At 51.7% G+C, this 26,847-nt stretch overlaps 15 non-coding genes across 15 annotated transcripts; all 15 read left to right on the forward strand.

The window, feature by feature from the left end:
* The first annotated feature begins 726 nt into the window (after positions 1-726).
* Positions 727-798, forward strand: Trnag-ccc (transfer RNA glycine (anticodon CCC)). Its single transcript has one exon. It is a non-coding gene; the product is annotated as a tRNA-Gly (tRNA).
* Positions 799-2,478: 1,680 nt separating this feature from the next.
* Positions 2,479-2,550, forward strand: Trnag-ccc (transfer RNA glycine (anticodon CCC)). Its single transcript has one exon. It is a non-coding gene; the product is annotated as a tRNA-Gly (tRNA).
* A 1,680-nt stretch (positions 2,551-4,230) lies between these two features.
* Trnag-ccc (transfer RNA glycine (anticodon CCC)) lies at positions 4,231-4,302 on the forward strand. Its single transcript has one exon. It is a non-coding gene; the product is annotated as a tRNA-Gly (tRNA).
* Positions 4,303-5,990: 1,688 nt separating this feature from the next.
* Positions 5,991-6,062, forward strand: Trnag-ccc (transfer RNA glycine (anticodon CCC)). Its single transcript has one exon. It is a non-coding gene; the product is annotated as a tRNA-Gly (tRNA).
* Positions 6,063-7,742: 1,680 nt separating this feature from the next.
* On the forward strand, positions 7,743-7,814 carry Trnag-ccc (transfer RNA glycine (anticodon CCC)). The gene has a single exon. It is a non-coding gene; the product is annotated as a tRNA-Gly (tRNA).
* Positions 7,815-9,492: 1,678 nt separating this feature from the next.
* Positions 9,493-9,564, forward strand: Trnag-ccc (transfer RNA glycine (anticodon CCC)). The gene has a single exon. It is a non-coding gene; the product is annotated as a tRNA-Gly (tRNA).
* A 1,678-nt stretch (positions 9,565-11,242) lies between these two features.
* Trnag-ccc (transfer RNA glycine (anticodon CCC)) lies at positions 11,243-11,314 on the forward strand. The gene has a single exon. It is a non-coding gene; the product is annotated as a tRNA-Gly (tRNA).
* Positions 11,315-12,992: 1,678 nt separating this feature from the next.
* Trnag-ccc (transfer RNA glycine (anticodon CCC)) lies at positions 12,993-13,064 on the forward strand. The gene has a single exon. It is a non-coding gene; the product is annotated as a tRNA-Gly (tRNA).
* A 1,678-nt stretch (positions 13,065-14,742) lies between these two features.
* Trnag-ccc (transfer RNA glycine (anticodon CCC)) lies at positions 14,743-14,814 on the forward strand. The gene has a single exon. It is a non-coding gene; the product is annotated as a tRNA-Gly (tRNA).
* A 1,678-nt stretch (positions 14,815-16,492) lies between these two features.
* Positions 16,493-16,564, forward strand: Trnag-ccc (transfer RNA glycine (anticodon CCC)). The gene has a single exon. It is a non-coding gene; the product is annotated as a tRNA-Gly (tRNA).
* A 1,678-nt stretch (positions 16,565-18,242) lies between these two features.
* Positions 18,243-18,314, forward strand: Trnag-ccc (transfer RNA glycine (anticodon CCC)). Its single transcript has one exon. It is a non-coding gene; the product is annotated as a tRNA-Gly (tRNA).
* A 1,688-nt stretch (positions 18,315-20,002) lies between these two features.
* On the forward strand, positions 20,003-20,074 carry Trnag-ccc (transfer RNA glycine (anticodon CCC)). The gene has a single exon. It is a non-coding gene; the product is annotated as a tRNA-Gly (tRNA).
* Positions 20,075-21,752: 1,678 nt separating this feature from the next.
* Trnag-ccc (transfer RNA glycine (anticodon CCC)) lies at positions 21,753-21,824 on the forward strand. Its single transcript has one exon. It is a non-coding gene; the product is annotated as a tRNA-Gly (tRNA).
* A 1,688-nt stretch (positions 21,825-23,512) lies between these two features.
* Positions 23,513-23,584, forward strand: Trnag-ccc (transfer RNA glycine (anticodon CCC)). Its single transcript has one exon. It is a non-coding gene; the product is annotated as a tRNA-Gly (tRNA).
* A 1,678-nt stretch (positions 23,585-25,262) lies between these two features.
* Trnag-ccc (transfer RNA glycine (anticodon CCC)) lies at positions 25,263-25,334 on the forward strand. The gene has a single exon. It is a non-coding gene; the product is annotated as a tRNA-Gly (tRNA).
* The last annotated feature ends 1,513 nt before the right edge of the window (positions 25,335-26,847 follow it).

Raw genomic sequence — 26,847 nt, forward strand, 5'->3', positions numbered from 1 at the left:
GACGAAAAACGGCCCTGAGAAGATTTCTCATCTCAGCCTGGAAAATTGACGTTCCGGTACCAGTAATCGAACCCTGGCCTCCTGTGTGAAAGCCAGGTATCCTAGCCACTAGACCATACCGGACATACCTCAAGTATCAGCTACGTGTGAATGGGTCCAGATATATTTCTCCTCCACGAACTTTACGGCCGAATCTGGCGCCAACGCTGAACTCTGTCCGCCACCACGATCCCGCTTACTCACTCCCAAAGCACCCAAGTCATACTACACAAACATCGCTTTCAGTCTCAAGTGTGAGTAGCAAAACAATAATTAGTAATAACTGGAAACAAACACTCTCACGTTGACGCAAAGGAGCCTGGGTGGTAATAAACTGTAAATGCGGCCTTACCTCGCAAAAGCTATGCTGTGCGTTTCACCGTCGTGGAGAGAAAATGAAATGGCTGGGGAGAGGGTCGAACGTACGCCCTTGAGAAGACGTCACGCGCTGCCCACTGCGACAGGGAAGCACACAGGAATTCTTTTCCCACCATGCCGAACACGAAAGGGTGGACTTCTCAGCGGAAGTCAGTCCTGCGTCTAGTTACAGTGCATCGCCCTGGGAGCGGCGTGGACCCGCGTTCGGGTGTGCTGGCGGGCAGGGCGCCTGCAGAAGGGTCGCTTCGGCCTCTGGTGGGAGCAGGGGCGGCAACGGATCGCGACACAGGATGCGTGCAGCGGAATGCAGCGGTGGTGGTGTAACGGTCAGCATGGTTGCTTCCCAAGCAGTTGATCCGGGTTCGATTCCCGGCCACCGCAAAAGGACTGTCACTTTTGCGTAGCGCAATAGTGTGTGTTCAACACCATGCGATCCTCGAAATTGCCAAGTGTCGCTGCACAAGTAGTATCTGCTCGTCTCTCGCCTCGTTGCAGCTAAGTGGGCGGCCCCTTCATCGTGTGTCGACTTGGCCCGACTCTGCTCGACTGCCGCTCGCTGCCGCTCGGCGGTAGGGCCAATATGACAGAAGCAGTACGACAATCGGCTGCGAGAAACACGCTAATCAAGACTACCTTTCCTTTTCAATTCGAAAAGCTAAATTTTCATTTACAAATTTCGCAATTCTCACTGCTCCCCTACAGTGGTATCTACGATATTTGAGAAATTATCTGTGGATTCGTACGGTTCTGTTACTGCCAAATTCGTTCCTGCACTTTACTTTCGCTCTTTTTGCAAAGAACCTCTTTAAATTTTGGATCCTATGTTCGTTAACGTAATTTAAGTTGCTGTGGGAGGCATCATAGCACATCAACACTGTAATACAAAAGGGGGAGAGTGGGGGTGAAAGGGGAAAGGTCCAAGAGCACGCAGAGATCCCGCCTATGACCCATGTAATCACTAACCACGCCCACCTCTGCTTAACTTCATTAATCGAAAGGGAGCCGGCCGTTGGCGACCCCTGAGCGAAACGTTCAGACTTGTAGCTCGATGTGCAGATCATTTGGAATCTACGTGGCAGAGTCTCGCGGGAGACTGCATTTCCTATTAGCGGAGAAAGTGGGATGGCCTGTGGAGGGATCGAACCCATGACCTTCTCGCTACCAGCACGACGCTATACCCCACAGGGCTAACGAGCCACGCAACACTGTCGCATCAGCAGTCCAAAACCGCAAAATCATCTCCTCTTCCTTAAAAACGGCCCCGCCAATCACGTGAGCATGTATCTTGACTTTCTCTCACCTTATACTTGGAACCCAGAGCAGCAACACCACGAAGACGAAAAACGGCCCTGAGAAGATTTCTCATCTCAGCCTGGAAAATTGACGTTCCGGTACCAGTAATCGAACCCTGGCCTCCTGTGTGAAAGCCAGGTATCCTAGCCACTAGACCATACCGGACATACCTCAAGTATCAGCTACGTGTGAATGGGTCCAGATATATTTCTCCTCCACGAACTTTACGGCCGAATCTGGCGCCAACGCTGAACTCTGTCCGCCACCACGATCCCGCTTACTCACTCCCAAAGCGCCCAAGTCATACTACACAAACATCGCTTTCAGTCTCAAGTGTGAGTAGCAAAACAATAATTAGTAATAACTGGAAACAAACACTCTCACGTTGACGCAAAGGAGCCTGGGTGGTAATAAACTGTAAATGCGGCCTTACCTCGCAAAAGCTATGCTGTGCGTTTCACCGTCGTGGAGAGAAAATGAAATGGCTGGGGAGAGGGTCGAACGTACGCCCTTGAGAAGACGTCACGCGCTGCCCACTGCGACAGGGAAGCACACAGGAATTCTTTTCCCACCATGCCGAACACGAAAGGGTGGACTTCTCAGCGGAAGTCAGTCCTGCGTCTAGTTACAGTGCATCGCCCTGGGAGCGGCGTGGACCCGCGTTCGGGTGTGCTGGCGGGCAGGGCGCCTGCAGAAGGGTCGCTTCGGCCTCTGGTGGGAGCAGGGGCGGCAACGGATCGCGACACAGGATGCGTGCAGCGGAATGCAGCGGTGGTGGTGTAACGGTCAGCATGGTTGCTTCCCAAGCAGTTGATCCGGGTTCGATTCCCGGCCACCGCAAAAGGACTGTCACTTTTGCGTAGCGCAATAGTGTGTGTTCAACACCATGCGATCCTCGAAATTGCCAAGTGTCGCTGCACAAGTAGTATCTGCTCGTCTCTCGCCTCGTTGCAGCTAAGTGGGCGGCCCCTTCATCGTGTGTCGACTTGGCCCGACTCTGCTCGACTGCCGCTCGCTGCCGCTCGGCGGTAGGGCCAATATGACAGAAGCAGTACGACAATCGGCTGCGAGAAACACGCTAATCAAGACTACCTTTCCTTTTCAATTCGAAAAGCTAAATTTTCATTTACAAATTTCGCAATTCTCACTGCTCCCCTACAGTGGTATCTACGATATTTGAGAAATTATCTGTGGATTCGTACGGTTCTGTTACTGCCAAATTCGTTCCTGCACTTTACTTTCGCTCTTTTTGCAAAGAACCTCTTTAAATTTTGGATCCTATGTTCGTTAACGTAATTTAAGTTGCTGTGGGAGGCATCATAGCACATCAACACTGTAATACAAAAGGGGGAGAGTGGGGGTGAAAGGGGAAAGGTCCAAGAGCACGCAGAGATCCCGCCTATCACCCATGTAATCACTAACCACGCCCACCTCTGCTTAACTTCATTAATCGAAAGGGAGCCGGCCGTTGGCGACCCCTGAGCGAAACGTTCAGACTTGTAGCTCGATGTGCAGATCATTTGGAATCTACGTGGCAGAGTCTCGCGGGAGACTGCATTTCCTATTAGCGGAGAAAGTGGGATGGCCTGTGGAGGGATCGAACCCATGACCTTCTCGCTACCAGCACGACGCTATACCCCACAGGGCTAACGAGCCACGCAACACTGTCGCATCAGCAGTCCAAAACCGCAAAATCATCTCCTCTTCCTTAAAAACGGCCCCGCCAATCACGTGAGCATGTATCTTGACTTTCTCTCACCTTATACTTGGAACCCAGAGCAGCAACACCACGAAGACGAAAAACGGCCCTGAGAAGATTTCTCATCTCAGCCTGGAAAATTGACGTTCCGGTACCAGTAATCGAACCCTGGCCTCCTGTGTGAAAGCCAGGTATCCTAGCCACTAGACCATACCGGACATACCTCAAGTATCAGCTACGTGTGAATGGGTCCAGATATATTTCTCCTCCACGAACTTTACGGCCGAATCTGGCGCCAACGCTGAACTCTGTCCGCCACCACGATCCCGCTTACTCACTCCCAAAGCGCCCAAGTCATACTACACAAACATCGCTTTCAGTCTCAAGTGTGAGTAGCAAAACAATAATTAGTAATAACTGGAAACAAACACTCTCACGTTGACGCAAAGGAGCCTGGGTGGTAATAAACTGTAAATGCGGCCTTACCTCGCAAAAGCTATGCTGTGCGTTTCACCGTCGTGGAGAGAAAATGAAATGGCTGGGGAGAGGGTCGAACGTACGCCCTTGAGAAGACGTCACGCGCTGCCCACTGCGACAGGGAAGCACACAGGAATTCTTTTCCCACCATGCCGAACACGAAAGGGTGGACTTCTCAGCGGAAGTCAGTCCTGCGTCTAGTTACAGTGCATCGCCCTGGGAGCGGCGTGGACCCGCGTTCGGGTGTGCTGGCGGGCAGGGCGCCTGCAGAAGGGTCGCTTCGGCCTCTGGTGGGAGCAGGGGCGGCAACGGATCGCGACACAGGATGCGTGCAGCGGAATGCAGCGGTGGTGGTGTAACGGTCAGCATGGTTGCTTCCCAAGCAGTTGATCCGGGTTCGATTCCCGGCCACCGCAAAAGGACTGTCACTTTTGCGTAGCGCAATAGTGTGTGTTCAACACCATGCGATCCTCGAAATTGCCAAGTGTCGCTGCACAAGTAGTATCTGCTCGTCTCTCGCCTCGTTGCAGCTAAGTGGGCGGCCCCTTCATCGTGTGTCGACTTGGCCCGACTCTGCTCGACTGCCGCTCGCTGCCGCTCGGCGGTAGGGCCAATATGACAGAAGCAGTACGACAATCGGCTGCGAGAAACACGCTAATCAAGACTACCTTTCCTTTTCAATTCGAAAAGCTAAATTTTCATTTACAAATTTCGCAATTCTCACTGCTCCCCTACAGTGGTATCTACGATATTTGAGAAATTATCTGTGGATTCGTACGGTTCTGTTACTGCCAAATTCGTTCCTGCACTTTACTTTCGCTCTTTTTGCAAAGAACCTCTTTAAATTTTGGATCCTATGTTCGTTAACGTAATTTAAGTTGCTGTGGGAGGCATCATAGCACATCAACACTGTAATACAAAAGGGGGAGAGTGGGGGTGAAAGGGGAAAGGTCCAAGAGCACGCAGAGATCCCGCCTATCACCCATGTAATCACTAACCACGCCCACCTCTGCTTAACTTCATTAATCGAAAGGGAGCCGGCCGTTGGCGACCCCTGAGCGAAACGTTCAGACTTGTAGCTCGATGTGCAGATCATTTGGAATCTACGTGGCAGAGTCTCGCGGGAGACTGCATTTCCTATTAGCGGAGAAAGTGGGATGGCCTGTGGAGGGATCGAACCCATGACCTTCTCGCTACCAGCACGACGCTATACCCCACAGGGCTAACGAGCCACGCAACACTGTCGCATCAGCAGTCCAAAACCGCAAAATCATCTCCTCTTCCTTAAAAACGGCCCCGCCAATCACGTGAGCATGTATCTCTTTTCCTTGACTTTCTCTCACCTTATACTTGGAACCCAGAGCAGCAACACCACGAAGACGAAAAACGGCCCTGAGAAGATTTCTCATCTCAGCCTGGAAAATTGACGTTCCGGTACCAGTAATCGAACCCTGGCCTCCTGTGTGAAAGCCAGGTATCCTAGCCACTAGACCATACCGGACATACCTCAAGTATCAGCTACGTGTGAATGGGTCCAGATATATTTCTCCTCCACGAACTTTACGGCCGAATCTGGCGCCAACGCTGAACTCTGTCCGCCACCACGATCCCGCTTACTCACTCCCAAAGCGCCCAAGTCATACTACACAAACATCGCTTTCAGTCTCAAGTGTGAGTAGCAAAACAATAATTAGTAATAACTGGAAACAAACACTCTCACGTTGACGCAAAGGAGCCTGGGTGGTAATAAACTGTAAATGCGGCCTTACCTCGCAAAAGCTATGCTGTGCGTTTCACCGTCGTGGAGAGAAAATGAAATGGCTGGGGAGAGGGTCGAACGTACGCCCTTGAGAAGACGTCACGCGCTGCCCACTGCGACAGGGAAGCACACAGGAATTCTTTTCCCACCATGCCGAACACGAAAGGGTGGACTTCTCAGCGGAAGTCAGTCCTGCGTCTAGTTACAGTGCATCGCCCTGGGAGCGGCGTGGACCCGCGTTCGGGTGTGCTGGCGGGCAGGGCGCCTGCAGAAGGGTCGCTTCGGCCTCTGGTGGGAGCAGGGGCGGCAACGGATCGCGACACAGGATGCGTGCAGCGGAATGCAGCGGTGGTGGTGTAACGGTCAGCATGGTTGCTTCCCAAGCAGTTGATCCGGGTTCGATTCCCGGCCACCGCAAAAGGACTGTCACTTTTGCGTAGCGCAATAGTGTGTGTTCAACACCATGCGATCCTCGAAATTGCCAAGTGTCGCTGCACAAGTAGTATCTGCTCGTCTCTCGCCTCGTTGCAGCTAAGTGGGCGGCCCCTTCATCGTGTGTCGACTTGGCCCGACTTTGCTCGACTGCCGCTCGCTGCCGCTCGGCGGTAGGGCCAATATGACAGAAGCAATACGACAATCGGCTGCGAGAAACACGCTAATCAAGACTACCTTTCCTTTTCAATTCGAAAAGCTAAATTTTCATTTACAAATTTCGCAATTCTCACTGCTCCCCTACAGTGTTATCTACGATATTTGAGAAATTATCTGTGGATTCGTACGGTTCTGTTACTGCCAAATTCGTTCCTGCACTTTACTTTCGCTCTTTTTGCAAAGAACCTCTTTAAATTTTGGATCCTATGTTCGTTAACGTAATTTAAGTTGCTGTGGGAGGCATCATAGCACATCAACACTGTAATACAAAAGGGGGAGAGTGGGGGTGAAAGGGGAAAGGTCCAAGAGCACGCAGAGATCCCGCCTATCACCCATGTAATCACTAACCACGCCCACCTCTGCTTAACTTCATTAATCGAAAGGGAGCCGGCCGTTGGCGACCCCTGAGCGAAACGTTCAGACTTGTAGCTCGATGTGCAGATCATTTGGAATCTACGTGGCAGAGTCTCGCGGGAGACTGCATTTCCTATTAGCGGAGAAAGTGGGATGGCCTGTGGAGGGATCGAACCCATGACCTTCTCGCTACCAGCACGACGCTATACCCCACAGGGCTAACGAGCCACGCAACACTGTCGCATCAGCAGTCCAAAACCGCAAAATCATCTCCTCTTCCTTAAAAACGGCCCCGCCAATCACGTGAGCATGTATCTTGACTTTCTCTCACCTTATACTTGGAACCCAGAGCAGCAACACCACGAAGACGAAAAACGGCCCTGAGAAGATTTCTCATCTCAGCCTGGAAAATTGACGTTCCGGTACCAGTAATCGAACCCTGGCCTCCTGTGTGAAAGCCAGGTATCCTAGCCACTAGACCATACCGGACATACCTCAAGTATCAGCTACGTGTGAATGGGTCCAGATATATTTCTCCTCCACGAACTTTACGGCCGAATCTGGCGCCAACGCTGAACTCTGTCCGCCACCACGATCCCGCTTACTCACTCCCAAAGCGCCCAAGTCATACTACACAAACATCGCTTTCAGTCTCAAGTGTGAGTAGCAAAACAATAATTAGTAATAACTGGAAACAAACACTCTCACGTTGACGCAAAGGAGCCTGGGTGGTAATAAACTGTAAATGCGGCCTTACCTCGCAAAAGCTATGCTGTGCGTTTCACCGTCGTGGAGAGAAAATGAAATGGCTGGGGAGAGGGTCGAACGTACGCCCTTGAGAAGACGTCACGCGCTGCCCACTGCGACAGGGAAGCACACAGGAATTCTTTTCCCACCATGCCGAACACGAAAGGGTGGACTTCTCAGCGGAAGTCAGTCCTGCGTCTAGTTACAGTGCATCGCCCTGGGAGCGGCGTGGACCCGCGTTCGGGTGTGCTGGCGGGCAGGGCGCCTGCAGAAGGGTCGCTTCGGCCTCTGGTGGGAGCAGGGGCGGCAACGGATCGCGACACAGGATGCGTGCAGCGGAATGCAGCGGTGGTGGTGTAACGGTCAGCATGGTTGCTTCCCAAGCAGTTGATCCGGGTTCGATTCCCGGCCACCGCAAAAGGACTGTCACTTTTGCGTAGCGCAATAGTGTGTGTTCAACACCATGCGATCCTCGAAATTGCCAAGTGTCGCTGCACAAGTAGTATCTGCTCGTCTCTCGCCTCGTTGCAGCTAAGTGGGCGGCCCCTTCATCGTGTGTCGACTTGGCCCGACTGCCGCTCGCTGCCGCTCGGCGGTAGGGCCAATATGACAGAAGCAGTACGACAATCGGCTGCGAGAAACACGGTAATCAAGAGTACCTTTCCTTTTCAATTCGAAAAGCTAAATTTTCATTTACAAATTTCGCAATTCTCACTGCTCCCCTACAGTGTTATCTACGATATTTGAGAAATTATCTGTGGATTCGTACGGTTCTGTTACTGCCAAATTCGTTCCTGCACTTTACTTTCGCTCTTTTTGCAAAGAACCTCTTTAAATTTTGGATCCTATGTTCGTTAACGTAATTTAAGTTGCTGTGGGAGGCATCATAGCACATCAACACTGTAATACAAAAGGGGGAGAGTGGGGGTGAAAGGGGAAAGGTCCAATAGCACGCAGAGATCCCGCCTATCACCCATGTAATCACTAACCACGCCCACCTCTGCTTAACTTCATTAATCGAAAGGGAGCCGGCCGTTGGCGACCCCTGAGCGAAACGTTCAGACTTGTAGCTCGATGTGCAGATCATTTGGAATCTACGTGGCAGAGTCTCCCGGGAGACTGCATTTCCTATTAGCGGAGAAAGTGGGATGGCCTGTGGAGGGATCGAACCCATGACCTTCTCGCTACCAGCACGACGCTATACCCCACAGGGCTAACGAGCCACGCAACACTGTCGCATCAGCAGTCCAAAACCGCAAAATCATCTCCTCTTCCTTAAAAACGGCCCCGCCAATCACGTGAGCATGTATCTCTTTTCCTTGACTTTCTCTCACCTTATACTTGGAACCCAGAGCAGCAACACCACGAAGACGAAAAACGGCCCTGAGAAGATTTCTCATCTCAGCCTGGAAAATTGACGTTCCGGTACCAGTAATCGAACCCTGGCCTCCTGTGTGAAAGCCAGGTATCCTAGCCACTAGACCATACCGGACATACCTCAAGTATCAGCTACGTGTGAATGGGTCCAGATATATTTCTCCTCCACGAACTTTACGGCCGAATCTGGTGCCAACGCTGAACTCTGTCCGCCACCACGATCCCGCTTACTCACTCCCAAAGCGCCCAAGTCATACTACACAAACATCGCTTTCAGTCTCAAGTGTGAGTAGCAAAACAATAATTAGTAATAACTGGAAACAAACACTCTCACGTTGACGCAAAGGAGCCTGGGTGGTAATAAACTGTAAATGCGGCCTTACCTCGCAAAAGCTATGCTGTGCGTTTCACCGTCGTGGAGAGAAAATGAAATGGCTGGGGAGAGGGTCGAACGTACGCCCTTGAGAAGACGTCACGCGCTGCCCACTGCGACAGGGAAGCACACAGGAATTCTTTTCCCACCATGCCGAACACGAAAGGGTGGACTTCTCAGCGGAAGTCAGTCCTGCGTCTAGTTACAGTGCATCGCCCTGGAAGCGGCGTGGACCCGCGTTCGGATGCGCGGGCGGGCAGGGCGCCTGCAGCAGGGTCGCTTCGGCCTCTGGTGGCAGCAGGGGCGGCAACGCATCGCGACACAGGATGCGTGCAGCGGAATGCGGCGGTGGTGGTGTAACGGTCAGCATGGTTGCTTCCCAAGCAGTTGATCCGGGTTCGATTCCCGGCCACCGCAAAAGGACTGTCACTTTTGCGTAGCGCAATAGTGTGTGTTCAACACCATGCGATCCTCGAAATTGCCAAGTGTCGCTGCACAAGTAGTATCTGCTCGTCTCTCGCCTCGTTGCAGCTAAGTGGGCGGCCCCTTCATCGTGTGTCGACTTGGCCCGACTGCCGCTCGCTGCCGCTCGGCGGTAGGGCCAATATGACAGAAGCAGTACGACAATCGGCTGCGAGAAACACGGTAATCAAGAGTACCTTTCCTTTTCAATTCGAAAAGCTAAATTTTCATTTACAAATTTCGCAATTCTCACTGCTCCCCTACAGTGTTATCTACGATATTTGAGAAATTATCTGTGGATTCGTACGGTTCTGTTACTGCCAAATTCGTTCCTGCACTTTACTTTCGCTCTTTTTGCAAAGAACCTCTTTAAATTTTGGATCCTATGTTCGTTAACGTAATTTAAGTTGCTGTGGGAGGCATCATAGCACATCAACACTGTAACACAAAAGGGGGAGAGTGGGGGTGAAAGGGGAAAGGTCCAAGAGCACGCAGAGATCCCGCCTATCACCCATGTAATCACTAACCACGCCCACCTCTGCTTAACTTCATTAATCGAAAGGGAGCCGGCCGTTGGCGACCCCTGAGCGAAACGTTCAGACTTGTAGCTCGATGTGCAGATCATTTGGAATCTACGTGGCAGAGTCTCGCGGGAGACTGCATTTCCTATTAGCGGAGAAAGTGGGATGGCCTGTGGAGGGATCGAACCCATGACCTTCTCGCTACCAGCACGACGCTATACCCCACAGGGCTAACGAGCCACGCAACACTGTCGCATCAGCAGTCCAAAACCGCAAAATCATCTCCTCTTCCTTAAAAACGGCCCCGCCAATCACGTGAGCATGTATCTCTTTTCCTTGACTTTCTCTCACCTTATACTTGGAACCCAGAGCAGCAACACCACGAAGACGAAAAACGGCCCTGAGAAGATTTCTCATCTCAGCCTGGAAAATTGACGTTCCGGTACCAGTAATCGAACCCTGGCCTCCTGTGTGAAAGCCAGGTATCCTAGCCACTAGACCATACCGGACATACCTCAAGTATCAGCTACGTGTGAATGGGTCCAGATATATTTCTCCTCCACGAACTTTACGGCCGAATCTGGCGCCAACGCTGAACTCTGTCCGCCACCACGATCCCGCTTACTCACTCCCAAAGCGCCCAAGTCATACTACACAAACATCGCTTTCAGTCTCAAGTGTGAGTAGCAAAACAATAATTAGTAATAACTGGAAACAAACACTCTCACGTTGACGCAAAGGAGCCTGGGTGGTAATAAACTGTAAATGCGGCCTTACCTCGCAAAAGCTATGCTGTGCGTTTCACCGTCGTGGAGAGAAAATGAAATGGCTGGGGAGAGGGTCGAACGTACGCCCTTGAGAAGACGTCACGCGCTGCCCACTGCGACAGGGAAGCACACAGGAATTCTTTTCCCACCATGCCGAACACGAAAGGGTGGACTTCTCAGCGGAAGTCAGTCCTGCGTCTAGTTACAGTGCATCGCCCTGGGAGCGGCGTGGACCCGCGTTCGGGTGTGCTGGCGGGCAGGGCGCCTGCAGAAGGGTCGCTTCGGCCTCTGGTGGGAGCAGGGGCGGCAACGGATCGCGACACAGGATGCGTGCAGCGGAATGCAGCGGTGGTGGTGTAACGGTCAGCATGGTTGCTTCCCAAGCAGTTGATCCGGGTTCGATTCCCGGCCACCGCAAAAGGACTGTCACTTTTGCGTAGCGCAATAGTGTGTGTTCAACACCATGCGATCCTCGAAATTGCCAAGTGTCGCTGCACAAGTAGTATCTGCTCGTCTCTCGCCTCGTTGCAGCTAAGTGGGCGGCCCCTTCATCGTGTGTCGACTTGGCTCGACTGCCGCTCGCTGCCGCTCGGCGGTAGGGCCAATATGACAGAAGCAGTACGACAATCGGCTGCGAGAAACACGGTAATCAAGAGTACCTTTCCTTTTCAATTCGAAAAGCTAAATTTTCATTTACAAATTTCGCAATTCTCACTGCTCCCCTACAGTGTTATCTACGATATTTGAGAAATTATCTGTGGATTCGTACGGTTCTGTTACTGCCAAATTCGTTCCTGCACTTTACTTTCGCTCTTTTTGCAAAGAACCTCTTTAAATTTTGGATCCTATGTTCGTTAACGTAATTTAAGTTGCTGTGGGAGGCATCATAGCACATCAACACTGTAACACAAAAGGGGGAGAGTGGGGGTGAAAGGGGAAAGGTCCAAGAGCACGCAGAGATCCCGCCTATCACCCATGTAATCACTAACCACGCCCACCTCTGCTTAACTTCATTAATCGAAAGGGAGCCGGCCGTTGGCGACCCCTGAGCGAAACGTTCAGACTTGTAGCTCGATGTGCAGATCATTTGGAATCTACGTGGCAGAGTCTCGCGGGAGACTGCATTTCCTATTAGCGGAGAAAGTGGGATGGCCTGTGGAGGGATCGAACCCATGACCTTCTCGCTACCAGCACGACGCTATACCCCACAGGGCTAACGAGCCACGCAACACTGTCGCATCAGCAGTCCAAAACCGCAAAATCATCTCCTCTTCCTTAAAAACGGCCCCGCCAATCACGTGAGCATGTATCTCTTTTCCTTGACTTTCTCTCACCTTATACTTGGAACCCAGAGCAGCAACACCACGAAGACGAAAAACGGCCCTGAGAAGATTTCTCATCTCAGCCTGGAAAATTGACGTTCCGGTACCAGTAATCGAACCCTGGCCTCCTGTGTGAAAGCCAGGTATCCTAGCCACTAGACCATACCGGACATACCTCAAGTATCAGCTACGTGTGAATGGGTCCAGATATATTTCTCCTCCACGAACTTTACGGCCGAATCTGGCGCCAACGCTGAACTCTGTCCGCCACCACGATCCCGCTTACTCACTCCCAAAGCGCCCAAGTCATACTACACAAACATCGCTTTCAGTCTCAAGTGTGAGTAGCAAAACAATAATTAGTAATAACTGGAAACAAACACTCTCACGTTGACGCAAAGGAGCCTGGGTGGTAATAAACTGTAAATGCGGCCTTACCTCGCAAAAGCTATGCTGTGCGTTTCACCGTCGTGGAGAGAAAATGAAATGGCTGGGGAGAGGGTCGAACGTACGCCCTTGAGAAGACGTCACGCGCTGCCCACTGCGACAGGGAAGCACACAGGAATTCTTTTCCCACCATGCCGAACACGAAAGGGTGGACTTCTCAGCGGAAGTCAGTCCTGCGTCTAGTTACAGTGCATCGCCCTGGGAGCGGCGTGGACCCGCGTTCGGGTGTGCTGGCGGGCAGGGCGCCTGCAGAAGGGTCGCTTCGGCCTCTGGTGGGAGCAGGGGCGGCAACGGATCGCGACACAGGATGCGTGCAGCGGAATGCAGCGGTGGTGGTGTAACGGTCAGCATGGTTGCTTCCCAAGCAGTTGATCCGGGTTCGATTCCCGGCCACCGCAAAAGGACTGTCACTTTTGCGTAGCGCAATAGTGTGTGTTCAACACCATGCGATCCTCGAAATTGCCAAGTGTCGCTGCACAAGTAGTATCTGCTCGTCTCTCGCCTCGTTGCAGCTAAGTGGGCGGCCCCTTCATCGTGTGTCGACTTGGCTCGACTGCCGCTCGCTGCCGCTCGGCGGTAGGGCCAATATGACAGAAGCAGTACGACAATCGGCTGCGAGAAACACGGTAATCAAGAGTACCTTTCCTTTTCAATTCGAAAAGCTAAATTTTCATTTACAAATTTCGCAATTCTCACTGCTCCCCTACAGTGTTATCTACGATATTTGAGAAATTATCTGTGGATTCGTACGGTTCTGTTACTGCCAAATTCGTTCCTGCACTTTACTTTCGCTCTTTTTGCAAAGAACCTCTTTAAATTTTGGATCCTATGTTCGTTAACGTAATTTAAGTTGCTGTGGGAGGCATCATAGCACATCAACACTGTAACACAAAAGGGGGAGAGTGGGGGTGAAAGGGGAAAGGTCCAATAGCACGCAGAGATCCCGCCTATCACCCATGTAATCACTAACCACGCCCACCTCTGCTTAACTTCATTAATCGAAAGGGAGCCGGCCGTTGGCGACCCCTGAGCGAAACGTTCAGACTTGTAGCTCGATGTGCAGATCATTTGGAATCTACGTGGCAGAGTCTCGCGGGAGACTGCATTTCCTATTAGCGGAGAAAGTGGGATGGCCTGTGGAGGGATCGAACCCATGACCTTCTCGCTACCAGCACGACGCTATACCCCACAGGGCTAACGAGCCACGCAACACTGTCGCATCAGCAGTCCAAAACCGCAAAATCATCTCCTCTTCCTTAAAAACGGCCCCGCCAATCACGTGAGCATGTATCTCTTTTCCTTGACTTTCTCTCACCTTATACTTGGAACCCAGAGCAGCAACACCACGAAGACGAAAAACGGCCCTGAGAAGATTTCTCATCTCAGCCTGGAAAATTGACGTTCCGGTACCAGTAATCGAACCCTGGCCTCCTGTGTGAAAGCCAGGTATCCTAGCCACTAGACCATACCGGACATACCTCAAGTATCAGCTACGTGTGAATGGGTCCAGATATATTTCTCCTCCACGAACTTTACGGCCGAATCTGGCGCCAACGCTGAACTCTGTCCGCCACCACGATCCCGCTTACTCACTCCCAAAGCGCCCAAGTCATACTACACAAACATCGCTTTCAGTCTCAAGTGTGAGTAGCAAAACAATAATTAGTAATAACTGGAAGCAAACACTCTCACGTTGACGCAAAGGAGCCTGGGTGGTAATAAACTGTAAATGCGGCCTTACCTCGCAAAAGCTATGCTGTGCGTTTCACCGTCGTGGAGAGAAAATGAAATGGCTGGGGAGAGGGTCGAACGTACGCCCTTGAGAAGACGTCACGCGCTGCCCACTGCGACAGGGAAGCACACAGGAATTCTTTTCCCACCATGCCGAACACGAAAGGGTGGACTTCTCAGCGGAAGTCAGTCCTGCGTCTAGTTACAGTGCATCGCCCTGGGAGCGGCGTGGACCCGCGTTCGGGTGTGCTGGCGGGCAGGGCGCCTGCAGAAGGGTCGCTTCGGCCTCTGGTGGGAGCAGGGGCGGCAACGGATCGCGACACAGGATGCGTGCAGCGGAATGCAGCGGTGGTGGTGTAACGGTCAGCATGGTTGCTTCCCAAGCAGTTGATCCGGGTTCGATTCCCGGCCACCGCAAAAGGACTGTCACTTTTGCGTAGCGCAATAGTGTGTGTTCAACACCATGCGATCCTCGAAATTGCCAAGTGTCGCTGCACAAGTAGTATCTGCTCGTCTCTCGCCTCGTTGCAGCTAAGTGGGCGGCCCCTTCATCGTGTGTCGACTTGGCTCGACTGCCGCTCGCTGCCGCTCGGCGGTAGGGCCAATATGACAGAAGCAGTACGACAATCGGCTGCGAGAAACACGGTAATCAAGAGTACCTTTCCTTTTCAATTCGAAAAGCTAAATTTTCATTTACAAATTTCCCAATTCTCACTGCTCCCCTACAGTGTTATCTACGATATTTGAGAAATTATCTGTGGATTCGTACGGTTCTGTTACTGCCAAATTCGTTCCTGCACTTTACTTTCGCTCTTTTTGCAAAGAACCTCTTTAAATTTTGGATCCTATGTTCGTTAACGTAATTTAAGTTGCTGTGGGAGGCATCATAGCACATCAACACTGTAACACAAAAGGGGGAGAGTGGGGGTGAAAGGGGAAAGGTCCAATAGCACGCAGAGGTCCCGCCTATCACCCATGTAATCACTAACCACGCCCACCTCTGCTTAACTTCATTAATCGAAAGGGAGCCGGCCGTTGGCGACCCCTGAGCGAAACGTTCAGACTTGTAGCTCGATGTGCAGATCATTTGGAATCTACGTGGCAGAGTCTCGCGGGAGACTGCATTTCCTATTAGCGGAGAAAGTGGGATGGCCTGTGGAGGGATCGAACCCATGACCTTCTCGCTACCAGCACGACGCTATACCCCACAGGGCTAACGAGCCACGCAACACTGTCGCATCAGCAGTCCAAAACCGCAAAATCATCTCCTCTTCCTTAAAAACGGCCCCGCCAATCACGTGAGCATGTATCTCTTTTCCTTGACTTTCTCTCACCTTATACTTGGAACCCAGAGCAGCAACACCACGAAGACGAAAAACGGCCCTGAGAAGATTTCTCATCTCAGCCTGGAAAATTGACGTTCCGGTACCAGTAATCGAACCCTGGCCTCCTGTGTGAAAGCCAGGTATCCTAGCCACTAGACCATACCGGACATACCTCAAGTATCAGCTACGTGTGAATGGGTCCAGATATATTTCTCCTCCACGAACTTTACGGCCGAATCTGGCGCCAACGCTGAACTCTGTCCGCCACCACGATCCCGCTTACTCACTCCCAAAGCGCCCAAGTCATACTACACAAACATCGCTTTCAGTCTCAAGTGTGAGTAGCAAAACAATAATTAGTAATAACTGGAAACAAACACTCTCACGTTGACGCAAAGGAGCCTGGGTGGTAATAAACTGTAAATGCGGCCTTACCTCGCAAAAGCTATGCTGTGCGTTTCACCGTCGTGGAGAGAAAATGAAATGGCTGGGGAGAGGGTCGAACGTACGCCCTTGAGAAGACGTCACGCGCTGCCCACTGCGACAGGGAAGCACACAGGAATTCTTTTCCCACCATGCCGAACACGAAAGGGTGGACTTCTCAGCGGAAGTCAGTCCTGCGTCTAGTTACAGAGCATCGCCCTGGGAGCGGCGTGGACCCGCGTTCGGGTGTGCTGGCGGGCAGGGCGCCTGCAGAAGGGTCGCTTCGGCCTCTGGTGGGAGCAGGGGCGGCAACGGATCGCGACACAGGATGCGTGCAGCGGAATGCAGCGGTGGTGGTGTAACGGTCAGCATGGTTGCTTCCCAAGCAGTTGATCCGGGTTCGATTCCCGGCCACCGCAAAAGGACTGTCACTTTTGCGTAGCGCAATAGTGTGTGTTCAACACCATGCGATCCTCGAAATTGCCAAGTGTCGCTGCACAAGTAGTATCTGCTCGTCTCTCGCCTCGTTGCAGCTAAGTGGGCGGCCCCTTCATCGTGTGTCGACTTGGCTCGACTGCCGCTCGCTGCCGCTCGGCGGTAGGGCCAATATGACAGAAGCAGTACGACAATCGGCTGCGAGAAACACGGTAATCAAGAGTAGCTTTTCTTTTCAATTCGAAAAGCTAAATTTTCATTTACAAATTTCGCAATTCTCACTGCTCCCCTACAGTGTTATCTACGATATTTGAGAAATTATCTGTGGATTCGTACGGTTCTGTTACTGCCAAATTCGTTCCTGCACTTTACTTTCGCTCTTTTTGCAAAGAACCTCTTTAAATTTTGGATCCTATGTTCGTTAACGTAATTTAAGTTGCTGTGGGAGGCATCATAGCACATCAACACTGTAATACAAAAGGGGGAGAGTGGGGGTGAAAGGGGAAAGGTCCAAGAGCACGCAGAGATCCCGCCTATGACCCATGTAATCACTAACCACGCCCACCTCTGCTTAACTTCATTAATCGAAAGGGAGCCGGCCGTTGGCGACCCCTGAGCGAAACGTTCAGACTTGTAGCTCGATGTGCAGATCATTTGGAATCTACGTGGCAGAGTCTCGCGGGAGACTGCATTTCCTATTAGCGGAGAAAGTGGGATGGCCTGTGGAGGGATCGAACCCATGACCTTCTCGCTACCAGCACGACGCTATACCCCACAGGGCTAACGAGCCACGCAACACTGTCGCATCAGCAGTCCAAAACCGCAAAATCATCTCCTCTTCCTTAAAAACGGCCCCGCCAATCACGTGAGCATGTATCTCTTTTCCTTGACTTTCTCTCACCTTATACTTGGAACCCAGAGCAGCAACACCACGAAGACGAAAAACGGCCCTGAGAAGATTTCTCATCTCAGCCTGGAAAATTGACGTTCCGGTACCAGTAATCGAACCCTGGCCTCCTGTGTGAAAGCCAGGTATCCTAGCCACTAGACCATACCGGACATACCTCAAGTATCAGCTACGTGTGAATGGGTCCAGATATATTTCTCCTCCACGAACTTTACGGCCGAATCTGGCGCCAACGCTGAACTCTGTCCGCCACCACGATCCCGCTTACTCACTCCCAAAGCGCCCAAGTCATACTACACAAACATCGCTTTCAGTCTCAAGTGTGAGTAGCAAAACAATAATTAGTAATAACTGGAAACAAACACTCTCACGTTGACGCAAAGGAGCCTGGGTGGTAATAAACTGTAAATGCGGCCTTACCTCGCAAAAGCTATGCTGTGCGTTTCACCGTCGTGGAGAGAAAATGAAATGGCTGGGGAGAGGGTCGAACGTACGCCCTTGAGAAGACGTCACGCGCTGCCCACTGCGACAGGGAAGCACACAGGAATTCTTTTCCCACCATGCCGAACACGAAAGGGTGGACTTCTCAGCGGAAGTCAGTCCTGCGTCTAGTTACAGAGCATCGCCCTGGGAGCGGCGTGGACCCGCGTTCGGGTGTGCTGGCGGGCAGGGCGCCTGCAGAAGGGTCGCTTCGGCCTCTGGTGGGAGCAGGGGCGGCAACGGATCGCGACACAGGATGCGTGCAGCGGAATGCAGCGGTGGTGGTGTAACGGTCAGCATGGTTGCTTCCCAAGCAGTTGATCCGGGTTCGATTCCCGGCCACCGCAAAAGGACTGTCACTTTTGCGTAGCGCAATAGTGTGTGTTCAACACCATGCGATCCTCGAAATTGCCAAGTGTCGCTGCACAAGTAGTATCTGCTCGTCTCTCGCCTCGTTGCAGCTAAGTGGGCGGCCCCTTCATCGTGTGTCGACTTGGCCCGACTTTGCTCGACTGCCGCTCGCTGCCGCTCGGCGGTAGGGCCAATATGACAGAAGCAGTACGACAATCGGCTGCGAGAAACACGGTAATCAAGAGTAGCTTTTCTTTTCAATTCGAAAAGCTAAATTTTCATTTACAAATTTCGCAATTCTCACTGCTCCCCTACAGTGTTATCTACGATATTTGAGAAATTATCTGTGGATTCGTACGGTTCTGTTACTGCCAAATTCGTTCCTGCACTTTACTTTCGCTCTTTTTGCAAAGAACCTCTTTAAATTTTGGATCCTATGTTCGTTAACGTAATTTAAGTTGCTGTGGGAGGCATCATAGCACATCAACACTGTAATACAAAAGGGGGAGAGTGGGGGTGAAAGGGGAAAGGTCCAAGAGCACGCAGAGATCCCGCCTATCACCCATGTAATCACTAACCACGCCCACCTCTGCTTAACTTCATTAATCGAAAGGGAGCCGGCCGTTGGCGACCCCTGAGCGAAACGTTCAGACTTGTAGCTCGATGTGCAGATCATTTGGAATCTACGTGGCAGAGTCTCGCGGGAGACTGCATTTCCTATTAGCGGAGAAAGTGGGATGGCCTGTGGAGGGATCGAACCCATGACCTTCTCGCTACCAGCACGACGCTATACCCCACAGGGCTAACGAGCCACGCAACACTGTCGCATCAGCAGTCCAAAACCGCAAAATCATCTCCTCTTCCTTAAAAACGGCCCCGCCAATCACGTGAGCATGTATCTCTTTTCCTTGACTTTCTCTCACCTTATACTTGGAACCCAGAGCAGCAACACCACGAAGACGAAAAACGGCCCTGAGAAGATTTCTCATCTCAGCCTGGAAAATTGACGTTCCGGTACCAGTAATCGAACCCTGGCCTCCTGTGTGAAAGCCAGGTATCCTAGCCACTAGACCATACCGGACATACCTCAAGTATCAGCTACGTGTGAATGGGTCCAGATATATTTCTCCTCCACGAACTTTACGGCCGAATCTGGCGCCAACGCTGAACTCTGTCCGCCACCACGATCCCGCTTACTCACTCCCAAAGCGCCCAAGTCATACTACACAAACATCGCTTTCAGTCTCAAGTGTGAGTAGCAAAACAATAATTAGTAATAACTGGAAACAAACACTCTCACGTTGACGCAAAGGAGCCTGGGTGGTAATAAACTGTAAATGCGGCCTTACCTCGCAAAAGCTATGCTGTGCGTTTCACCGTCGTGGAGAGAAAATGAAATGGCTGGGGAGAGGGTCGAACGTACGCCCTTGAGAAGACGTCACGCGCTGCCCACTGCGACAGGGAAGCACACAGGAATTCTTTTCCCACCATGCCGAACACGAAAGGGTGGACTTCTCAGCGGAAGTCAGTCCTGCGTCTAGTTACAGTGCATCGCCCTGGGAGCGGCGTGGACCCGCGTTCGGGTGTGCTGGCGGGCAGGGCGCCTGCAGAAGGGTCGCTTCGGCCTCTGGTGGGAGCAGGGGCGGCAACGGATCGCGACACAGGATGCGTGCAGCGGAATGCAGCGGTGGTGGTGTAACGGTCAGCATGGTTGCTTCCCAAGCAGTTGATCCGGGTTCGATTCCCGGCCACCGCAAAAGGACTGTCACTTTTGCGTAGCGCAATAGTGTGTGTTCAACACCATGCGATCCTCGAAATTGCCAAGTGTCGCTGCACAAGTAGTATCTGCTCGTCTCTCGCCTCGTTGCAGCTAAGTGGGCGGCCCCTTCATCGTGTGTCGACTTGGCTCGACTGCCGCTCGCTGCCGCTCGGCGGTAGGGCCAATATGACAGAAGCAGTACGACAATCGGCTGCGAGAAACACGGTAATCAAGAGTAGCTTTTCTTTTCAATTCGAAAAGCTAAATTTTCATTTACAAATTTCGCAATTCTCACTGCTCCCCTACAGTGTTATCTACGATATTTGAGAAATTATCTGTGGATTCGTACGGTTCTGTTACTGCCAAATTCGTTCCTGCACTTTACTTTCGCTCTTTTTGCAAAGAACCTCTTTAAATTTTGGATCCTATGTTCGTTAACGTAATTTAAGTTGCTGTGGGAGGCATCATAGCACATCAACACTGTAATACAAAAGGGGGAGAGTGGGGGTGAAAGGGGAAAGGTCCAAGAGCACGCAGAGATCCCGCCTATGACCCATGTAATCACTAACCACGCCCACCTCTGCTTAACTTCATTAATCGAAAGGGAGCCGGCCGTTGGCGACCCCTGAGCGAAACGTTCAGACTTGTAGCTCGATGTGCAGATCATTTGGAATCTACGTGGCAGAGTCTCGCGGGAGACTGCATTTCCTATTAGCGGAGAAAGTGGGATGGCCTGTGGAGGGATCGAACCCATGACCTTCTCGCTACCAGCACGACGCTATACCCCACAGGGCTAACGAGCCACGCAACACTGTCGCATCAGCAGTCCAAAACCGCAAAATCATCTCCTCTTCCTTAAAAACGGCCCCGCCAATCACGTGAGCATGTATCTCTTTTCCTTGACTTTCTCTCACCTTATACTTGGAACCCAGAGCAGCAACACCACGAAGACGAAAAACGGCCCTGAGAAGATTTCTCATCTCAGCCTGGAAAATTGACGTTCCGGTACCAGTAATCGAACCCTGGCCTCCTGTGTGAAAGCCAGGTATCCTAGCCACTAGACCATACCGGACATACCTCAAGTATCAGCTACGTGTGAATGGGTCCAGATATATTTCTCCTCCACGAACTTTACGGCCGAATCTGGCGCCAACGCTGAACTCTGTCCGCCACCACGATCCCGCTTACTCACTCCCAAAGCGCCCAAGTCATACTACACAAACATCGCTTTCAGTCTCAAGTGTGAGTAGCAAAACAATAATTAGTAATAACTGGAAACAAACACTCTCACGTTGACGCAAAGGAGCCTGGGTGGTAATAAACTGTAAATGCGGCCTTACCTCGCAAAAGCTATGCTGTGCGTTTCACCGTCGTGGAGAGAAAATGAAATGGCTGGGGAGAGGGTCGAACGTACGCCCTTGAGAAGACGTCACGCGCTGCCCACTGCGACAGGGAAGCACACAGGAATTCTTTTCCCACCATGCCGAACACGAAAGGGTGGACTTCTCAGCGGAAGTCAGTCCTGCGTCTAGTTACAGAGCATCGCCCTGGGAGCGGCGTGGACCCGCGTTCGGGTGTGCTGGCGGGCAGGGCGCCTGCAGAAGGGTCGCTTCGGCCTCTGGTGGGAGCAGGGGCGGCAACGGATCGCGACACAGGATGCGTGCAGCGGAATGCAGCGGTGGTGGTGTAACGGTCAGCATGGTTGCTTCCCAAGCAGTTGATCCGGGTTCGATTCCCGGCCACCGCAAAAGGACTGTCACTTTTGCGTAGCGCAATAGTGTGTGTTCAACACCATGCGATCCTCGAAATTGCCAAGTGTCGCTGCACAAGTAGTATCTGCTCGTCTCTCGCCTCGTTGCAGCTAAGTGGGCGGCCCCTTCATCGTGTGTCGACTTGGCCCGACTTTGCTCGACTGCCGCTCGCTGCCGCTCGGCGGTAGGGCCAATATGACAGAAGCAGTACGACAATCGGCTGCGAGAAACACGGTAATCAAGAGTAGCTTTTCTTTTCAATTCGAAAAGCTAAATTTTCATTTACAAATTTCGCAATTCTCACTGCTCCCCTACAGTGTTATCTACGATATTTGAGAAATTATCTGTGGATTCGTACGGTTCTGTTACTGCCAAATTCGTTCCTGCACTTTACTTTCGCTCTTTTTGCAAAGAACCTCTTTAAATTTTGGATCCTATGTTCGTTAACGTAATTTAAGTTGCTGTGGGAGGCATCATAGCACATCAACACTGTAATACAAAAGGGGGAGAGTGGGGGTGAAAGGGGAAAGGTCCAAGAGCACGCAGAGATCCCGCCTATGACCCATGTAATCACTAACCACGCCCACCTCTGCTTAACTTCATTAATCGAAAGGGAGCCGGCCGTTGGCGACCCCTGAGCGAAACGTTCAGACTTGTAGCTCGATGTGCAGATCATTTGGAATCTACGTGGCAGAGTCTCGCGGGAGACTGCATTTCCTATTAGCGGAGAAAGTGGGATGGCCTGTGGAGGGATCGAACCCATGACCTTCTCGCTACCAGCACGACGCTATACCCCACAGGGCTAACGAGCCACGCAACACTGTCGCATCAGCAGTCCAAAACCGCAAAATCATCTCCTCTTCCTTAAAAACGGCCCCGCCAATCACGTGAGCATGTATCTCTTTTCCTTGACTTTCTCTCACCTTATACTTGGAACCCAGAGCAGCAACACCACGAAGACGAAAAACGGCCCTGAGAAGATTTCTCATCTCAGCCTGGAAAATTGACGTTCCGGTACCAGTAATCGAACCCTGGCCTCCTGTGTGAAAGCCAGGTATCCTAGCCACTAGACCATACCGGACATACCTCAAGTATCAGCTACGTGTGAATGGGTCCAGATATATTTCTCCTCCACGAACTTTACGGCCGAATCTGGCGCCAACGCTGAACTCTGTCCGCCACCACGATCCCGCTTACTCACTCCCAAAGCGCCCAAGTCATACTACACAAACATCGCTTTCAGTCTCAAGTGTGAGTAGCAAAACAATAATTAGTAATAACTGGAAACAAACACTCTCACGTTGACGCAAAGGAGCCTGGGTGGTAATAAACTGTAAATGCGGCCTTACCTCGCAAAAGCTATGCTGTGCGTTTCACCGTCGTGGAGAGAAAATGAAATGGCTGGGGAGAGGGTCGAACGTACGCCCTTGAGAAGACGTCACGCGCTGCCCACTGCGACAGGGAAGCACACAGGAATTCTTTTCCCACCATGCCGAACACGAAAGGGTGGACTTCTCAGCGGAAGTCAGTCCTGCGTCTAGTTACAGTGCATCGCCCTGGGAGCGGCGTGGACCCGCGTTCGGGTGTGCTGGCGGGCAGGGCGCCTGCAGAAGGGTCGCTTCGGCCTCTGGTGGGAGCAGGGGCGGCAACGGATCGCGACACAGGATGCGTGCAGCGGAATGCAGCGGTGGTGGTGTAACGGTCAGCATGGTTGCTTCCCAAGCAGTTGATCCGGGTTCGATTCCCGGCCACCGCAAAAGGACTGTCACTTTTGCGTAGCGCAATAGTGTGTGTTCAACACCATGCGATCCTCGAAATTGCCAAGTGTCGCTGCACAAGTAGTATCTGCTCGTCTCTCGCCTCGTTGCAGCTAAGTGGGCGGCCCCTTCATCGTGTGTCGACTTGGCTCGACTGCCGCTCGCTGCCGCTCGGCGGTAGGGCCAATATGACAGAAGCAGTACGACAATCGGCTGCGAGAAACACGGTAATCAAGAGTACCTTTCCTTTTCAATTCGAAAAGCTAAATTTTCATTTACAAATTTCCCAATTCTCACTGCTCCCCTACAGTGTTATCTACGATATTTGAGAAATTATCTGTGGATTCGTACGGTTCTGTTACTGCCAAATTCGTTCCTGCACTTTACTTTCGCTCTTTTTGCAAAGAACCTCTTTAAATTTTGGATCCTATGTTCGTTAACGTAATTTAAGTTGCTGTGGGAGGCATCATAGCACATCAACACTGTAACACAAAAGGGGGAGAGTGGGGGTGAAAGGGGAAAGGTCCAATAGCACGCAGAGATCCCGCCTATCACCCATGTAATCACTAACCACGCCCACCTCTGCTTAACTTCATTAATCGAAAGGGAGCCGGCCGTTGGCGACCCCTGAGCGAAACGTTCAGACTTGTAGCTCGATGTGCAGATCATTTGGAATCTACGTGGCAGAGTCTCGCGGGAGACTGCATTTCCTATTAGCGGAGAAAGTGGGATGGCCTGTGGAGGGATCGAACCCATGACCTTCTCGCTACCAGCACGACGCTATACCCCACAGGGCTAACGAGCCACGCAACACTGTCGCATCAGCAGTCCAAAACCGCAAAATCATCTCCTCTTCCTTAAAAACGGCCCCGCCAATCACGTGAGCATGTATCTCTTTTCCTTGACTTTCTCTCACCTTATACTTGGAACCCAGAGCAGCAACACCACGAAGACGAAAAACGGCCCTGAGAAGATTTCTCATCTCAGCCTGGAAAATTGACGTTCCGGTACCAGTAATCGAACCCTGGCCTCCTGTGTGAAAGCCAGGTATCCTAGCCACTAGACCATACCGGACATACCTCAAGTATCAGCTACGTGTGAATGGGTCCAGATATATTTCTCCTCCACGAACTTTACGGCCGAATCTGGCGCCAACGCTGAACTCTGTCCGCCACCACGATCCCGCTTACTCACTCCCAAAGCGCCCAAGTCATACTACACAAACATCGCTTTCAGTCTCAAGTGTGAGTAGCAAAACAATAATTAGTAATAACTGGAAACAAACACTCTCACGTTGACGCAAAGGAGCCTGGGTGGTAATAAACTGTAAATGCGGCCTTACCTCGCAAAAGCTATGCTGTGCGTTTCACCGTCGTGGAGAGAAAATGAAATGGCTGGGGAGAGGGTCGAACGTACGCCCTTGAGAAGACGTCACGCGCTGCCCACTGCGACAGGGAAGCACACAGGAATTCTTTTCCCACCATGCCGAACACGAAAGGGTGGACTTCTCAGCGGAAGTCAGTCCTGCGTCTAGTTACAGAGCATCGCCCTGGGAGCGGCGTGGACCCGCGTTCGGGTGTGCTGGCGGGCAGGGCGCCTGCAGAAGGGTCGCTTCGGCCTCTGGTGGGAGCAGGGGCGGCAACGGATCGCGACACAGGATGCGTGCAGCGGAATGCAGCGGTGGTGGTGTAACGGTCAGCATGGTTGCTTCCCAAGCAGTTGATCCGGGTTCGATTCCCGGCCACCGCAAAAGGACTGTCACTTTTGCGTAGCGCAATAGTGTGTGTTCAACACCATGCGATCCTCGAAATTGCCAAGTGTCGCTGCACAAGTAGTATCTGCTCGTCTCTCGCCTCGTTGCAGCTAAGTGGGCGGCCCCTTCATCGTGTGTCGACTTGGCTCGACTGCCGCTCGCTGCCGCTCGGCGGTAGGGCCAATATGACAGAAGCAGTACGACAATCGGCTGCGAGAAACACGGTAATCAAGAGTACCTTTCCTTTTCAATTCGAAAAGCTAAATTTTCATTTACAAATTTCCCAATTCTCACTGCTCCCCTACAGTGTTATCTACGATATTTGAGAAATTATCTGTGGATTCGTACGGTTCTGTTACTGCCAAATTCGTTCCTGCACTTTACTTTCGCTCTTTTTGCAAAGAACCTCTTTAAATTTTGGATCCTATGTTCGTTAACGTAATTTAAGTTGCTGTGGGAGGCATCATAGCACATCAACACTGTAATACAAAAGGGGGAGAGTGGGGGTGAAAGGGGAAAGGTCCAAGAGCACGCAGAGATCCCGCCTATCACCCATGTAATCACTAACCACGCCCACCTCTGCTTAACTTCATTAATCGAAAGGGAGCCGGCCGTTGGCGACCCCTGAGCGAAACGTTCAGACTTGTAGCTCGATGTGCAGATCATTTGGAATCTACGTGGCAGAGTCTCGCGGGAGACTGCATTTCCTATTAGCGGAGAAAGTGGGATGGCCTGTGGAGGGATCGAACCCATGACCTTCTCGCTACCAGCACGACGCTATACCCCACAGTGCTAACGAGCCACGCAACACTGTCGCATCAGCAGTCCAAAACCGCAAAATCATCTCCTCTTCCTTAAAAACGGCCCCGCCAATCACGTGAGCATGTATCTCTTTTCCTTGACTTTCTCTCACCTTATACTTGGAACCCAGAGCAGCAACACCACGAAGACGAAAAACGGCCCTGAGAAGATTTCTCATCTCAGCCTGGAAAATTGACGTTCCGGTACCAGTAATCGAACCCTGGCCTCCTGTGTGAAAGCCAGGTATCCTAGCCACTAGACCATACCGGACATACCTCAAGTATCAGCTACGTGTGAATGGGTCCAGATATATTTCTCCTCCACGAACTTTACGGCCGAATCTGGCGCCAACGCTGAACTCTGTCCGCCACCACGATCCCGCTTACTCACTCCCAAAGCGCCCAAGTCATACTACACAAACATCGCTTTCAGTCTCAAGTGTGAGTAGCAAAACAATAATTAGTAATAACTGGAAACAAACACTCTCACGTTGACGCAAAGGAGCCTGGGTGGTAATAAACTGTAAATGCGGCCTTACCTCGCAAAAGCTATGCTGTGCGTTTCACCGTCGTGGAGAGAAAATGAAATGGCTGGGGAGAGGGTCGAACGTACGCCCTTGAGAAGACGTCACGCGCTGCCCACTGCGACAGGGAAGCACACAGGAATTCTTTTCCCACCATGCCGAACACGAAAGGGTGGACTTCTCAG

The sequence above is a fragment of the Schistocerca gregaria genome, chromosome 8 (genome assembly GCF_023897955.1).
Source record: "Schistocerca gregaria isolate iqSchGreg1 chromosome 8, iqSchGreg1.2, whole genome shotgun sequence".
Taxonomy (NCBI): domain Eukaryota; kingdom Metazoa; phylum Arthropoda; class Insecta; order Orthoptera; family Acrididae; genus Schistocerca; species Schistocerca gregaria.